The following is a 17631-nucleotide window of genomic DNA, read 5'->3' as shown; positions in this document are numbered from 1 at the left end:
GGCAAAATTTTAACGGTAGATTCATCCATTACAAGGGACAGTGCTCCTCATTTTAGGTCCGAAGCACTTTGAATTCTGCCTTTTAATTGTTTTACTGTGTTAGTCGGCTCTGAAGTCTGTGGTGCCGTCGTGTAGATAAACGTACTAATCAAACCACTAACAGAAAGGCATGTCCACTGTGAGCACGCAGAAGGGAATGGGTGATTCCGGAAGGATCCCAGTCTCCTTACCATCTTGTTATCCTAACCTGGTACTGAGGTGTCTCCTGTGCTGATTCTTTGTGCACAAATTGTGATCTAATGTCTTACATGGGCTTTAAAGCACTTACTTAAAAGGATTATACACCATGACCTCATTGAGGATATTGTTGTATCTCTGAACTTGAAACCTTACAAGTCTCCCTTAGCCGAGATCGTAGCTCCTACAATGCAAACACGGATCGGCTGACACGCGTGTTCAAGCACACGTGTGTGAACACCTACTCTGTCCATGTAACCTGAAAGGTGATGCCAGGTCTCAGTGTGCATAATTAAGGTGGCCGTTACGCAGGAAGAGCTTGTGTCTCCTCTCTGTACCCCGAGAAGGAATGCTTTAATAATGAAGGCTGTATTGTGTGCAAAATGCAAGAGGAGACTCTTGACAAAAGCCAGCCTTTCTTGTTGCTGGATTAGGGAGGAGCTTCCTATCATTTAGTGACATTTCATGGCCCCTTGCACCAGATTTAATATGTCCTCTGAGCCTGAAAATTTGTAATGATCCTGTGTGTTGTGCACAGGTGTTGACGGTTGTCTTCTGTGTTGCTGGGTACAGGTGCAGGTGACTGACCCCTATATTGTTGGATGAAGTTGCAGGTGACTGACACCAGTGTTGTTGGGTATAGGTGTAGGTGATTGTTCCCTGTGTTGTTGGGTACAGGTGCAGGGTACTGACCCCTGTGTTGTTGGGTATAGGTGTAGGTGATTGTTCCCTGTGTTGTTGGGTGCTCGTTTTAGCGATTGTACCCTGTGTTGTTGGGTACAGGGGCAGGTGACTGACCCCTATATTGTTGGGTACAGGTGTAGGTGATTGTTCCCTGTGTTGCTGGGTGCTCGTGTTAGCGATTGTTCCTTATGTTATTGGGTACAGGTGCAGGGCACTGATCCCTGTGTTATTGGGTACAGGTGCAGGGTCCAGTGTTGTTGGGTATAGGTGTAGGTGATTGTTCCCTGTGTTGTTGGGTACAGGTGCAGGGTACTGACCCCTGTGTTGTTGGGTATAGGTGTAGGTGATTGTTCCCTGTGTTGTTGGGTGCTCGTTTTAGCGATTGTACCCTGTGTTGTTGGGTACAGGTGCAGGGTACTGACCCCTGTGTTGTTGGGTATAGGTGCAGGGTACTGACCCCTGTGTTGTTGGGTACAGGTGTGGGTGTTTGTTCCCTGTATTCTTGGGTACACATAGGTTTAAGTGTGTGCCTCAGCCGGTTAGCACTCTGTCCTTATGATAAGATGCTTGCTGGTTCAAATCCCAAGCAAAGGCCTTTCACTGTTGGACACCTGAGCAAGGCTCTTAAGCCCTGTCTGCTTTTCTCAAGAAAACTATGTCATTTTCAATAAAACCATCTGCTAAATAAATGTAAAGATGTATAGATGATAGTCACCTCTTCACAGTCTGCTCTGAAAGTATGGCTGTGTACTAACACATATTTTGAGGTGAATGATTATTACTGCCTTTTACTGGAGATAAAAACTCAAAATGTATTATTATGATTTAATCCTTGATATACACGCATTAATGATTATTGTACTGTTATTTTAAGTTGTACATTCAATAAAACACCAGAGATTGTGAGGTAAACAATCGCAGAAAAGCCGAAAGATTACTAAAGCGTGCCGCTGCCTTGACATGCATGGGAAATGACATATGTATTGTGCAATGCTTTTCTTTGTTATTTTTAATTTATAGTGAGTTTGGTGTAAATTTGTAGTTGATTAGTGTTATCACTTATTATTAGGAATTAGTCATTTTTATAGTGATATCTGAGAATTGTGCTGGTTACTGGAGAGTGCCGTTACTTGAATGCCAGGTATGAGTGCATTTGTCATATTATTGTTATTTTTGTTAGTTCGTTAGTAACTAAAACCGGGGCCAGACCTCATTTGGGAAATATACACAAAATATGTAAATGTAAATGTATCTGTGTGATGTTAGCAGGGTTGCTATGAAGTGGAGGGGGTGGGGGGGGGGGCAGTTAGAACAATTTCAAGGGACATAATCTTTCATGGGGTCCAAAATCTGTAAGGACACCTCTGAGTGTTAGTGACCAAGAGAAACATCAGTGAGTGAAATGTTTATCTTGGACAAAGTTGTGGATGGACAGCTTCTGTCTCCATATAGACAGATGGGAGATAGAGAGAGAGAGAGAGAGAGAGAGAGAGAGAGAGAGATGGAAACTGAGAGGGTAAGTTAGAGGGAGTCAGAAGGAGAAGGAGGTACAAGTACCAGGCTCCGTTGCTGCACGGTCCAAGTTTATTCCATGGAAGAAAAATCGATGAGTGTAGTTTGGACAGGAGCTTTAGAAAAAAAGGGCAACTAACTAGAGCCGATTGTATGGTTTCTCCCACAGTCTCAGGCCTCTCCTTACAGCAGCAGAGGCCTTACAAACGATTAAATAATAAATCACAAGGTCGGGCGTTGGAGGGTGGACAGAACGTGTTTCACAGTGAAGCAGACAGAGTAGCATGAATAATTTATGGCACGGGTAGAGATTAAACAGGAGTGCTGGGTATGAAGGGAGCTTCACCGGGCCGGCGTCCCTGGTGCCGGGGCCGTCAGCGGGATCGCTGCAGCATGTCGGGGCCCGGCCCAGTTGTGAAGAACAAAAGAAAATGGCGAGGTGGGGGGTTGGAGGTGGTGGTGGTGTTGGGGGGGGGGGAGGGGCTACAAAGGTAGGAAAAGTTGGTGGCTTTACCTCTCAGAAGGGAATCAGCACATTAATAAGTGAAGAGCTGAAGTTGTTATCCGTGTATAAGGGCCTGGTTTGAGCAAGGAAGCGAATCGCGGAATATACCACCAAAGAAGACCGGGGAACCGTTTGGGCTGCCATGAAAAGGGCAGTGAGTGGAGGACTTTTAAACAACGCTCCCCGCCTGGAGCCTTTACGCTCATCACTAACATGGGTAACAGTGTGATACTGCTTCTTACGTACACACCCTGCCCCTCCCCCATGATCCAGCACCCCCCCCCCACAAACACTTCACGCCCCCTCTGCCTGGTCCTGGGGCCTACATATTACAGAAACCTGTGTCGTTTTTGCCAAGGATGAGTGACAGTGAACTACAGCCTGGATGGAGTGAGTCAATTAGCACATAGTTTCAGGACTTAGATTTAACCGGGAGGTCGGACCTACGGAAGAGTATATGGGCTGTACTGAAATGAACATTAATATTAAGGGCTAAGCAGTCCTCTAAACAAAAGTCATTGCAGAATAGCCCTGAAGCTAAATGTAAGAATGGCTACAGATGTTTAGCATAATATATCTCTCTCTGTTCCTGCTGTTTTTGGAAAGTGTTTCTTATTACTGCTTAACTGGGGAGGGGGGCTGTATATGTGTGTATGTGGGGGGGAGGGGGGGGGTGCAGAACTGTGAATAAATATTTCTTTTCCAGCGCTCGGTCATTGGGGAATTGTGTAATAACCCTAATTAGTCCAGAAAGCAAACAGGGAAGTTCAAACGAGCTAACGTGAGCCTGCGATCACTTCCCCGTGAAATCAAATCAACCTGCGCACCGTCATTTCATTATGGGAGATTACACCAGCTATAGATGGCAAATTAGCATGATATTGCTGTTTTACATCTGCTGGTTGGGTTTGAACAAAGCTAGCAGTGCTGGCCAATACGCAGCACGATTCCTAGCCTCACATTAGCCACCATGCTTTATCTCTCTTCTGTCCTTCTTTCTCCATGGATACTGACCGTCCATTACGGAAAAACACCATCCCAGTCCTAGGTCTTGCGAATACCTTATCTAATTGAGAATAAACTTGCATTCTCGTTTTGTTAATCGCTTAAGTGTTTCCCTGGATAACCTGATATCCAAAGGTCTGGTCCCAGTAGCCCGAAATGTCAAAACGCAATTATATGCATGATTAAGCCAAGCCATTTTCACGGGCCTCTCCCATCGCTCCCCGCAGAAGCTGACGACCGCTCCTGCATTTGTTTAGATGAGATTAGGCCGTGAGGGGGGGGCGCGGCCACCACGTTGCATCACAGGGTATGGCGCCCCCGCCTGGCATGCTGTGGAAGCAGCCAAAGGTTGCAAGAGGCGGTGAAGATGAAGAGAACAGGTAGGAAGCAATCCTAAATCATTGGGGGGGTAGTGGAAGAAATAAATAACAATAAAACAGTTTATGCTGCTTAAAGTAGTTTGAAGGATAATATGATCAGAAATATTAATCAAATCATGTGGATCCTGGGCCCCTGTGCTTTAGAAGCTTAACGGCTTCCAATCCCCTCTAATCTGATTGCGGAGAGATAAGGGAGACTTAGCCCTTTCATTGTGCTCCGTGGCCCCAGTGGGGGGGGGGCAGGGGGCTCGACACGCTGCTCCAGCCTGAAGCTGGGGTAGACCCCACTTATATGAATGACACAACATTGTGTGCTACACACTCATGAGCTTACACACCACACACTTCCACAGTCTTACACAGATACACGCAACATCTAACGCACTCGGGAAAAATTTTGCACACTTGCTAAGTCAACGAAATGAATCAGTAGGTGCACTAAGTGCAAGAGTCAGACGTAGTGATACTGTTAAAAGAACAATATAATAGAATTCATGGCATACCATTAAAAAAGGTAAAGTGCAAGTGTGTGTGTGTGTGTGTATTTGTGGCGGCCCCCACGAAAACGATGGTGCTTCTTTCCATGTAGGAATCGGAACTCCTGTGTGTTTTCCAATGGGATGTTCCCGGCGGTGGCCGTGGAGCATTGCCATGGAAACAGCGCCTGACGGAGGTGGGCGCCGCTTCCCTGGCATGGTTGCCCCGTGCCCCTCCTGATTAAGTCTTCCCACTTTGCATAATTGGTCCGCAGCGGCGTTTGGCGCTAATGAAGTTTAAACGGGATCCCCAAACATTTTTTTCCGACAGCGGCCGCGGGAAAGCCGCGGTTCCGGAGATAAACACAGTGTCCCTGGGCGGGCCATTAAAGCCTGTCCCGCCACTCTTCAGGATGGGGTCCGTCGTGGAATATTCATGCCGGCGCTGCGGCGGACGGCTGCATCATCTCCCTGACGACGAGCGGGAAAGCGAGGGGCCCTCTCAGCTTCCGCCTGGCTGCTGGAAATGCCACACAGCTCCATCCTGACCTCCCCCTCATTAGCTGTGTGGTGAATGGGCACGGCTAACAGAGAGTGCCGGCCCAGTCGGAGAGGGGATTGTAAACGCCAGCAGTTTGGCAAACAGAGAAGGAAGCCTGACACCAAAAAACAAGTCTGAAGATTTTTTTAAAACAGAAATTCTTATTACTTCTTTATTTTTGTGCTCTGTGGAATGTATACATTTCTCTGATCATCTTGAAAAATTAAAAATATAAAGCTGCTGCAGTTTTTAAAGCTGCAGTCATTGTGGTTCAAGGATAAGATCTGTAGTCCTGTATGTTACAAGTTTGAGACTCAGACACTGTATATCACTGAACCCAATACCCTAATTTTTAAAAATCAGTCTGGTTTAAGTTGTTAAACCAAATATTTGATAAATATATTGATGAAGCACACATGGGTGGTCCTTTGCTGCCCAGATCCCAGTCTGAGCGGTAATGAGGCTGACCCGACACTGCTTCAGAACAGAACCTGGCCCTGATTCATACCCAGCACTGCGTGGCCCCTTTACAGCTTCCAGCATCTACTTTAACATTTAGCTCTGAGTCTCTCTGTCACCCAGCACGACTGTGGCTTTGTTGTTGTGAGATAGGTCACATTAAGGACCTTAAGGCGGGGTCACATGGCACCCTCTGGCACTCGCCCCCCTCCCCGAGGGCACTGCCGGGTCGAGACCTTTCACAGTGACGTCTTGTTCCCCCTATTTTTTGCCGGAGTGAGTCTGCTCTGCATATTATCCTAAAAGCTTAAGGGCTGGGGGGCTGGCCCGGCCCCGGGGGGGTAGTAGCTTTCCCACACAGGTGAATGCGAGCTTCCATTTGCACTCAATTATCTGTTGGTTTATATTTTTATATCTGCACGAGAAAACCCCCCCTTGTCCTGAATTTAGTCAAAATGTTTAATTAATTGCCGTATGCTTGTCGGCGGCCCTTTCATGTCAGTTTTTCGGTCTCGCCGCGTCGTTGTGTGCGAGCAAGCCAAAATGTCAAAGGTGTCCTTTTGATGTCGGCTGCAGACCCCCACACCCATGTGAGGCGGCACCTGGCCCCCTCCCGAGTTCCACTTTGGAAATCCTGACATTCCTCAGCCCCCCCCCCCCACCCCGTGTTTCTACATACATGCTAATCAAATAATTGCATCTGCACTGAAAACTCTATTTGACCGCATACAGCTAATTTAACCTAACGGATACCCCCACCACTAAACATAAATACACACACATAAAACACACCCCCTAAATAGGCATTATGAAAGCCCTTATCTGGAAATGTGATACATCTCAACTTTTAATTTGCTTCAACACCACCTGCTGGTCAATTGATTTTACAAACAGATAAAAAGATCATTGAAATGAGTTTTTCATCTCAATAGGATAATTGCAAACACATTGCCTCCCCAAAGCTCTGCGTTTAATGACTATTAACGACGCTTTAATCCAAAGCAAGAAGCTTTGTGCCGAATACTGATTTTAAACTCTGAACCGCTTAAAAAAGATAATGTGAAAGAAGTTTGTGTGGTTTATTTAATGAATGGAGGGACAAAAAATACTTTGTGATAACTATGATTGTCTGATTTGTCTGATTTTAATAATCCACCCTGATCCTCCCACAAAAGTGACCCACAAAGCATAGTCGTCCTCTGACCGACACCCCCCCCCCCCCCCCTCCATTCTAGACGCTTCCTTTTCAAGGGTCCTGTGACACCCCCAGCAAGTGCCTGGTCCCATCTGCCTTGCCTAATCATTTCTTTTTGATGATACCTTCTTCCAGGTCCCACAGAGAGACATGTGACCACAGGGGGCACCGTGGAGCACTCCCCAGCCCCCCCCCCCACCTTTACACCACACTGTCCCACCCCCCTAATTTCAGAGAGCATCTGTAAGATTCCAGGGGAGGGGCTCGCAAACCAACGTCCGTCACCCTGCTGTTGTCACTGCTGCCTGAGCTAAATCGCCCCCCCAACCCCCCCCCCCCCTCGAGGTTTCAGTGTAGGCCAGGCCAACCAGGATTAATTAGCTATGAGGTAATCCAGGTCTGCCGACGAACCGTAACAACTGTGGAACTGCCATTTCAGAGGAAGGTGAGTGGGGTGGGGGTGATGGGTGGAGGGGAGTCGGCATGAAAGGATATCGGCGGAGATGTGCGGCAGTCTTTGCGGGCGGAGGAGAAAGCAGCGTTATCAGAGAGATAGGCCTCGCTCGCTCCTGACTGCGTCCTGACAGCTTTGTTAACAAGTCCTAACTGATGAGTGCGATTGCTCAATCCAGATCGCGCTCACACAACGCGCAGCCGGGGCTGTCGCTCGCCGCTGCTGCCCCTTTTTAACCCACGCTGGGTGTGGTGACAGCTCAGTGCGAGGCCACACCTGTGCCGTCCTCGGGTCCCTTGTCTGATATTTCACTGGGTATAATTTTTCGGTGAGATACTTTTTTTTTCGGCCCAAAACAATGAAATACTTTGAAAATGGAATTATGGTATAAAGAAGTTTCTGTGATGTCACCGTGGGTGTAGTCTATAATGCCCATAATTGGGTCTGGCCTCTTTCCCGAATATTTAGTTAGTTTCAGTAACTACTAATCCGGATCCTGGTGACCTGGAGCCTAACCTGTCTTTGGGACTGAGGCAAGAAACGTATAGAAACGTGGGAAGTGCACACAAAGCCCACATGCTTAGCCGGATTGGCCCTGGAGGTGCGTGGGGCCGCATGAGCAGGAATGGGCTCAATCGCAGTGTGAGCCTTCGGGATGGATGAGGGGAGCGCTGACGTGGCGTGGAGGGGGCACAGGTCAGGCTAAGGTGCCGGGCTGATCAGATTACCGAGACACGGGTGAAGTTAACAGATCAAGTTAGCCTGCCTAAGGATGCCACAATTCCCATGACGGCAGGGAGTCTGTACAGAGTGGAGGACACCACAAATCCGGATCAAAGAGCGTCACCTTAGGGAAACAAAACGGAGGAATAAAACAATGGCAGTTTTTGAAGGAAATGCAGCAGTATGAACCACCAGCAAGACCCATTCCATTTCAAGACTCAAACTCTTATGTACGTCAGAGAAATAACATGTTTATAGGAAGGAAGATATTGTTTTGATCTGGATGATGTAATGCCAGGTGGGTCTCGAACTACAGAGCATGACCATAGACCAGAACCACATACAGACTGTTGTAGAAAAGGTCCTGAAGGATTCAAACGAGCTTGGTTCGGCTCCGTAACCCTCACCCTGACGGTCTCCCGCAGGATTCCAGCGAACGCCTTTGCTCATCAATATTTGATAGTTAATTATTATCACTGAGCCCCTTTTATTATTTCAGGAGACTGGGCCCTGGATTGTTTTATTTTTCCCCTGCCCCATCGGACTGAAAGAATGTAGCCATGAATGATTAAACCCAGGGTGAAGAAAGATAGCTCTTTTTGCATAGGCTGCTCCTCAGCCCCATCTCAGCTCCATCTCTGTTCCCACGCATTCATCCAGCTTGGCTGGAATATCAAAGTGAGAAAAGGGCACCACGCAATAAGACTGAAACGGACGCTGCTATCTGATGAAATGCCAGGCCTGCTCCCCACATCTGGGTACGCTTCGTAAAGAAAGTCTGCACACTCTAACCTTTTTTATGCTAATTGTTAGATTAGCATAGCGGGCTAGCATGGCGTGAGCCTGCTGCCTTCCAGTCACCCGTTCCGTTCCCCAGCTGCAATGATGAAATGTGATCCTAATAAAGTGTATCAAACTTACTGCATAATGACAAGAAAAGCTCACAGGGGAGAATTAAGCGAACCTTCAATAAGAGTGTAGGAGCTACGAGGGAATTAGCAGGACTGTCGCCTCATGCTGCTGGTTAATGGAAAGTGTGAAGGTGTATGGGGTGTCCGTCACTTTGGACGAGAGTGTTTCCCCAAAGTGACACATGTGCTATGTCAGTGGCTGTTATTAACCCTTTCTTTTCATCTCCATATATCAAATGATTATCATTTATATAGGTATTTTTATATAGAAAAATCAAATACGATTACATTTATTTATACAGCAGAATACGGAGCTGTGTCTTTCTAGATTAGTATGAAGTCAAAGGGGTTAAGGGAAAGTCTGTTCCAAGTTCTGAACCAGTCTGGCCCTGGCCTTTAGGTCAGAGGTGTGGCTGTGTGTGTGCAGGGGCGTGGCTATGGGTGGGCAGAGGTGTGACTAGGGGTGGGCAGGGGCGTGGCTATGGGTGTGCAGAGGTGTGACTAGGGGTGGGCAGGAGTGTGGCTATGAATGGGCAGGGGCATGGCTCTGGGTGGGCAGGAGTGTGGCTATGAATGGGCAGGGGCATGGCTCTGGGTGGGCAGGGGCGTGGCTATGAATGGGCAGGGGCGTGGCTCTGGGTGGGCAGGGGCGTGGCTATGAATGGGCAGGGACATGACTCTGGGTGGGCAGGGGCGTGGCTCTGGGTGGGCAGGGGCGTGGCTATGAATGGGCAGGGGCATGGCTCTGGGTGGGCAGGGGTGTGGATATGGAAGGGCAGCCAAACGGATTGTCTGCCCACCCACCAGACCCGCCAAAACCTCCGACACAATTTGAACACTGGTGCCCACCCAACATGCCCAGATGTCCATCCCAGGATGGCATGGACATCTGGGCCGATGCTCTTGCGCTAATGATCTGCACCCTGAGACGTCTTTTTAGCAGGGTCTCAAGCCCAGTCCACAGAGATCCAGTTGTGTGCTGGTTTTTATCCCATTTTACTGGCCAGACTGGTTAATCAGTGTCCAGTCACACATGCCGTTTAGCGTTATTCCTCTCTCCGTGAGCTCTGCCCTAGAGTTAACAGCGTTTATCAGGTACGGAGCTCCTGTTCTTCCTTGTGTAATCTGAAATATGGAATTATCAGCGATAATTAATGGTTACTTTGAGAGTAGTGTGTAATCCTACGCTCACAAACCACGTGTGAGGAACAGGGATCAGGCAGTGGCATGTGTGTGCGAGGAATTAACCAGAGCGAGTCTGTATATCCGCAATAGTAGCATGGCTCTGTACAGTGATTTGTAATTATTCTTGTCTGGAATGCGCCCCGGTGTGTGGAAGCCCTCCCCGAAAAAAGTGGACAAGCCTGTGCAGCCCCCTGCAGTAAATTTTCTGAATGCAGGCCATGTTCCCGCCCTTACATAGGGCTGCATACAACATTATTACAGCTGTCGTTGGGGGAAACCTGTTATTATTATTACTTAACCCTACTCTATTACCCCATACATAAACCTATCATTAGCATTAAATTTTAATCATCCGTGCAACCACCGGGGGGGTCCAGAAGTCGCTGTGTTTTTACAGGGCTGCCTGCACGCCCTTTAATTGCCAGCTATTTCAATTACTGTGATGTTTGAAGAGACAATGTTTAAAAGACTCTGCAGAGGACTCAATTAGGGCCGCCCCCTCCGCCGAGCAGGGGCTGTTCCCGTGCCTCCGGCCAAATATGGGCGGCCCCATTACTGACTTGTGCTCGGTTAGGCCTGCAAGCTCGAGCCGCTGTCCTGTGACTTTCATAAAGACCCTCAAAATGGGGTTAGCTGAGCTGCCGATTACACTTTAATGTGATTGGACAATTGCTGACAGTTAGACATCGCTGACGTTTCAGCAGGAGTGTTTTCAATGATAATAACTAAGTGACTGTCTGCATTTCTGTGTCTCTCTCTAAATTACTAAAACCAATTAACGTGTGTGAGTCTGAGAAGCCCAGGTATCCCGAACGAGTCTGGTGAAATATTCAGTTCTCATAAATCTCTCTGGATAAAACTATCAGTTAATGAAATGTTTAAATTAGTCCATTAATCACGGAATAACTGTTAATTCATGTTTAACTGCTAAAGAGTGACTCTGCAGCTAATCAGCCACTGCTTGGTACTGTTTTGTCTGCGGCTTGAAGAGGAACAATGTCGAGGTCGAGGAGACGTGCGGATTGCTTATTAGCGCAGACGCACCTTGAGCCGTTTAAAACCGCCTGTGGCTCCCAGTCTCTAGTTTCCGTAACATAAGTGAGCAAGCACTCAAAACATCCCATTGATGCTTAATTAATGGAGGATTTAATAGGGACTTTCACACTTTGTCCATTCATCCAAGGCTGTAAACAGAGCTCTTGAGGTTAAATATCTGGCGGTATCATAATGAGTACTGACTATTCAGTATGAGAGTCTTTAATTACAGACTAGTGCTACATGTATTTTAACTTGAAGGGCTTGGGTGTCATCTTAAGAGCTGCTTTTGTGTCACAGTTCTTGTTTAAGGCAAATTGAGCATGTTTACTCTGCTTTCAGCTCCCTCCCACACCCTGCCTCCAGCAATCATGTTACCTGGCCATGAAATCAACTCCCCCCCCCCCCCCCCCCACAGCAGGTTGAGCCTAAATCAACTTTCATATACAGTATGTGCTGAAACGTAATTGGCAATTTGACTGTCTGGCTGGTATTCAGTTTAAGTTTAAGCCAGAACATTATTACAGGTGTATCTGAAACATGTTATAATAATAGCAGGCAAACATAATGTCAATTAAAAGATAGACAATTTCAAAAGTAAGTTCTGGAAACAATTTAATGACTACAGAGAAGAGGGATAAATAGTTCCCGAGGCAGGTACAGGCTGAGGCAGAAATGCCTCAGTGAGTCACGGCCCAGATGGATACCCGACACCCCTGGGAATGGGAATGGTACGCTGGTGCTGATGGGGAAGCGCGTGAAAGCTAGGTGCCACAGTGGGCTCCTAGTTATCTGTCTGCTAGCACCACCGGCTGTTTAGCTGGCCGGCCAGCAGGGCAGGGGCACCGGGGCAAAATCCCATGTGTGAAGGATGGAGGTCTTGCCCCCCCCCCCCACACACACACACACACATACCCACAAACTGTCACCAGTATCACAATTTTTTGCAACACAGTCCTTCAAAGTGGTGTCATTAATGCTCATTCTTTTAATCACTTAAGTATCCATATTTATGTTTGGTATGTAGACAACTGGTAATATTAGCATTAGGTTAAAAGAGCTTCTACTTTATTTTTTGAAAGAAGAAATTAAAACAGAAACTTAATTGCACTAATTAAGGGTAATAAGGAGACACTGTTGGAACAGAAATTTCTGCAAACAATGCTGTTGGGGTGTTGGGTCGAAGCACTGCAGCACTTAAAGATTCATGAATTACTGTGTTGATAGACTCTGGTATCCAGACAGGTGCAGTTGTACCGGGCATATTTATTTGATATTTCATCATGTTGCCATAACCTGCATATTAATGATCTTCTAGTGAATTTTATGATGAACCATTTTCCAGTTTTACAGTGAATCATATAATAGGGTTGGGTTTTTTTCAGTCACAAAGTCTAGATAACAAGCAGATTACAGAGATTTTGGAAACCCACAACTGGAAAATTAACAAATTCCCTGTATTTTACCTTTTGTTTCTTTCCCCATGGAAAAAAAACTGTTAATTTAACGTTTATTACCTGTAAGTGTAAATAATATCAATGCTTAATTTTTATTCACTTTGTAGATTTTAACAATTAGTTTTACTTTAAAAAGACGTAATATTGTACAGAACTTGGCAGACGTCGTTATAAAATCAAATTAGTGTGTTGTATGTTTATAATGATGAAGGGAAGCACCAAAACGTGTCCGTGGCTCTGACGTATCAATTTATAAAGTTAATGTTTATAAGGCAATGCTGGGGGATTTGTCTGTCACCGGCAGGGAGCTCATCCGCCATTAATATTCCGCAGAATTCGGTATGCAGGCACGAAAACAAATAGAAAGGAAAGGGAAAAAACGCACAATCAGAAGACACATCATAAATGACAACCAGGCAGCAGTGGGGCGACGAGGCAGATGCAGTACTGGGACACTTGTGCTCTACAGAGGTGTACACACTAACAAATTAAAGAATATAGGATGACAATGTGACTACAGATTTTTGTCTTTAGTATCTCTGGCGCAATCCCCAAATTAAGAAAGCATGCGGAATGCAGCAGATGAAAGTTCAGGTTCTCAGAACTGTGGGTAGCTTATTAAAACCACTTTGATCCCCGTGTCTTTGATATCCGTGATCTCATAAAGAATTCACTTTCAGCGGTAAATATAGGTAGTTCAGAGAGACGCTACGCCGTCCGCCGCTCGCTCTCTCTACGGTCTGTTTGAATTATCAAAAGCAGACTGCGGAAGGACGAGGGGGATCGCGGGGGGAAAGCGGGGGATCGCGGGGGCGCCGTCCCGGGCTCCTCTCCGGCCGCCTTCGAACCTCCACGCCGTTCTGGGTGCGGCTCCAAACGCTTGTCCCAGATGTGCGCCGTCAAAGGGAGGAGACAGAAGCCGCTGCGGCTTATGGGAGCGAGAGAAAGATGAACCAGTGTGTCAGGTTCCCCTCCCATCAGCAGCCAAAGCAACGTGGGAGAGAATTCCACTTCAGACACCCTGCTAAAACCCACCGATCATCAATGCACCTTGTGAAAATGAGAAACAGTAAGATAAACTTTATTAATCCCCTTTCTATTCTAAGAAGGAGCATCTTTGCCCAGGGTTGCCAAATCCCACGCATCTGGCGTGATGCTCACGCAGAAATGTTATGGCAAATCTATATTATTCCATCATAAACCTAAAATTAACCACATCAAAACGTTGAGGAACTTTGCAAACCCTACAGGACTAATTTACAAGGTAATCAAACTGTTACATACATATACGTGCATGTTGTGTGCATAAGCAAATGCACACAAGACACATCTCGAAGTAAAAATCTCACTCCAGCCAGCTGACTAAAGTTAGAAGCCCTGCTTCACCTTCTTGCAAATCTCATCTCATGCATATATGAAAAGGCAACTATTTTCTGTTCAAAACGCCCCCTAGAGGCCAGTACTAAGACCAATATGTGCTGGGAAATATCCCATGAGCAAAATAAATAACTGTTCTATTGTGCAAAACACGTGCAACAAGTCTAACAGAAAAACAAACTTTGGAGGGTTTTTTGTGCAAAACCATGCTAAGCTAAGCTAAGCTAAGCTATGCTAAGCTAAGCTAAGCTGCCGTCCCAGGCTCCCCTCTGTCAGGTGTGCTGCATCCCCGCAGTTACAGCGCGCTCTACAAACTGCACGGCTGCTATTCCCGCAGGTTTCTGAGCAACCTGTAGCCGTGACAAGTGAAAGCAATTAGCCCAGCACGCTAATTGACATGGTGTGTCGGCTTTTATTTACTTTTCTTTCCCCTCAGTTCCCACCTTGAAATGTCGGCTGAGAAGTTCCTCGGGGAAACAACAAAGAATTCCAGGAGCAATTTGTGCCCTAATGAAAGCACAGTGAGGCGGCGTGAGCACGCGGAGTCGCGGATGCTATTACTATGCGGCCGTCTTATTTATTCATGGGGAGCTCATGAACAATCCCGCCTTTCCTCCTCATAACATTTCTCTATCACTCAGTGGGATATCTTTTATACATCAATAAGGCCAATTATCTGTTTATAGAAGGATCCTGTTTCATCTGCTTGGCCCTCGGGGGGGGTGGGGGGGGGGGTCGCGTTGTACAGTTGTTCTTGATCCCCACCAGTGAACTCCAGTCACTCCCATTGGCACTCAGACTCCCCCCTTTAGGTCAAACCCCATGGATTGCTGTGTCACGAAGTAGCAAATGCAGTAAATCGGTGACTGAACCGTCTTCTACAGAGCCTCCTGCTGGAAGTGAGCAGAGGAGACTTATTTCTGACTTATCTCTAGCAGGGCTGCCAAACTGTACACTGTATATCAGCCACACAAAGCCAAGGTTCATCGGGGGAGGTCAAACGCACACAATGTTCTATGATTCACACTGCTGTTTAGGGTCTGCCTATATGCTGGAAACTGACCTGCCTGTGTGTGTGTGTGTGTGTGTGTGTGTGTGTGTGTTTGTGTGTGTTTGTGCCTCTGTGGGTTAGGGTTCTATGCCTACTATCAGAAGGTTGCTGGTACAAAATGGATAATAGAGACTATGAGATGACCTACAAATTTCCAGCGTCACTGAAATTTCTTGCCTAACAGTGTTTCTTTTCAGTTTTTCATTTATATATTTACCCCAGATATGTTTATATATGTATGTTTGTATAAATGCATTTTTGTGCTAAAAAGGTTCAGCAACAGGTCGATCAGCCCAAGTGTTTAAAGAGATCCGTCTGGCCCAGAAAGGAGTCTCTGGAGGGGGGAGCCGTCAGCAGGAGATCGGGATGTGTAGCAGATCTGAAGGAAGGTGCCCCGTCACATTCGGGGCGGGGGGGTTCTCCTTTGGCTGGCCTGCTGATTCCATCCTGACCCCCAGCTCCCGTCGAGCCCCCAGCTGTGAGGAAATGTGGCTCCGTTCAAAGGAACGGCAGCGTCGAGTTGGACAGACGTTCTGTGGGGTCACCGCAGCATTCCTAAATCCCTGTCGGGGCAGGGGGGCGTAACCAGTATGTATTTATATCCACACTGCTGTGGCCACTGGTGCAGCATCTACTGGGATAATTACCGCCGTGCCGACAAACCAGACGTTTTCCCGCTCCAGGTGGACTGGTGCCAAGCCGACCCCTCTGATCGCGGCTCTGAAATCGGGCCGGTATCTTTGCCAGCGTCGAGTTGGCGCTCACACCGACCCGCGTGGAACAGAGCTGCTTTCATTTTCGGGTACGGCTGGGGGAGATTGCGGGCAGGGGGTGGGGGGGGGGGGTGGAGGAGTGGACGTCCTCGGCCACCCTGCGGCGGGCAGCCATAGCTGGCCTGTATAAGAGGGAGGTTCCCTCTCTTGCACGCTTATTAGCTAGAAGGCCCAGGGGCAAAGCTAATGCTACCAAGCTGGGATTGGTTCCTTTTAGCCTCTCCTGCCAAAATGCCCCACCCAAGTGTCCTATCAGCTTGCCGCCCCCACCCAATAGAAAGGGAGGCGGGGCCACCGGTCCTGATACCTACATGACATGGATGCAAGGGCAATTCTAGGGGTCGTAATTCATACAGAGAGGCCAACCTTATAATTTGCCAATGATATGCTTTGAATTGGTGAGTGATGGGGGAGGGGAGCACTCCAGGGGCCAATCAGCTTTCGGCTGGGGCCAGTGTCCCTAAGGCCCCACCTCTATACACCCCTGCATGGATGATTAAATCTTTAATTCAGACTTCTCAGTTTGCCCTTTGTGTATATAAATAGGCTTATGTTTTCTGTGGTCATTTAGCCATCAGCCGAGCAAACAATTCACTCTTGGAGGGAATTCTGATATCTCCCGTTCACATCCCCTATACCAGGGGTCACCAACCTTTTTGAAACTGAGAGCTACTTCACGGGTACTGAGCCAGACGAAGGGCTACCAGTTTGAAACGCCCTCCTAAACTTATCTAAACTTCATGTGTGATAAACATGTTTTAAATGCTTTTTTTAGATACTGTCATTTTCAAATCTATATAAATGCAAATGTGATTAAAGAAGAATCACTAAGCAACAGGATAAAATTACATTTTAGATGCTGCTCACTGGAGAGTCGTGCTATTTTTAGAACAGGTCCGTGGGCAACTCGTGGTCCTTGGGGGCGTCCTGGTGCCCGCGGGCACCATTTTGGTGACCCCTGCCCTATACCTTTGCTCCACCCGCCGTCCTCACATCCCATAGTGGGTGTCAATCTGAATCTTTTTGCTAAACTGATGTTTGTAGTTGGAAATGGGCAATACTTTTTTCTTTTATCATTTAAATACTATACTTTAATAATAATATGTTTTATTGTTATTATTCAGTATTTTCACACATTCATCACATTCACATATGCAGTACTAATTTCAGTTTTAATCTTAGTTTAACTTTTTAAATAAGGTAAAACATTGTTTGTTCTCTTTTGTATGTTTTGTGTTTTTTTTTATCCCCTCCTGTGATTTTAGTACCGCAATGCAGTTTCGACTGTCCTTATAAACACTGCTTACTGCTTACATACTGCTATCAAACATGCAAATAAATGGCTTCGTAAATGACTCCAGGAGACGGGACAGGGGATCAAAGCCACGTTGCAGTCATGGCTTTAAGGGAACCAAAGTGGGCCAGTTAGGGTGAGGTTTCAATTCACCAATTAACTGTAGAGAGAACCGAGCCGGGAACAAAAATAGTAATGAGTGGAAATTTGCCTGGAGGTGTTGCCAGTCCTGCCGGTGTGACGAGGGCACAGACCCGTCCAAAGCGTGACCGACGTCTTGCAGCTGCAGTAACTGGACTGGATGGACAGACTGGGCAGCCGTCTCACATGGTGGGGGAAAAAATCAGCATATATGTAACGCAGGAGCATGTAGGGGT

The sequence above is a fragment of the Paramormyrops kingsleyae genome, chromosome 11 (assembly GCF_048594095.1).
Source record: "Paramormyrops kingsleyae isolate MSU_618 chromosome 11, PKINGS_0.4, whole genome shotgun sequence".
Lineage (NCBI taxonomy): Eukaryota > Metazoa > Chordata > Actinopteri > Osteoglossiformes > Mormyridae > Paramormyrops > Paramormyrops kingsleyae.
Note: the sequence above shows the minus strand (reverse complement) of the source record.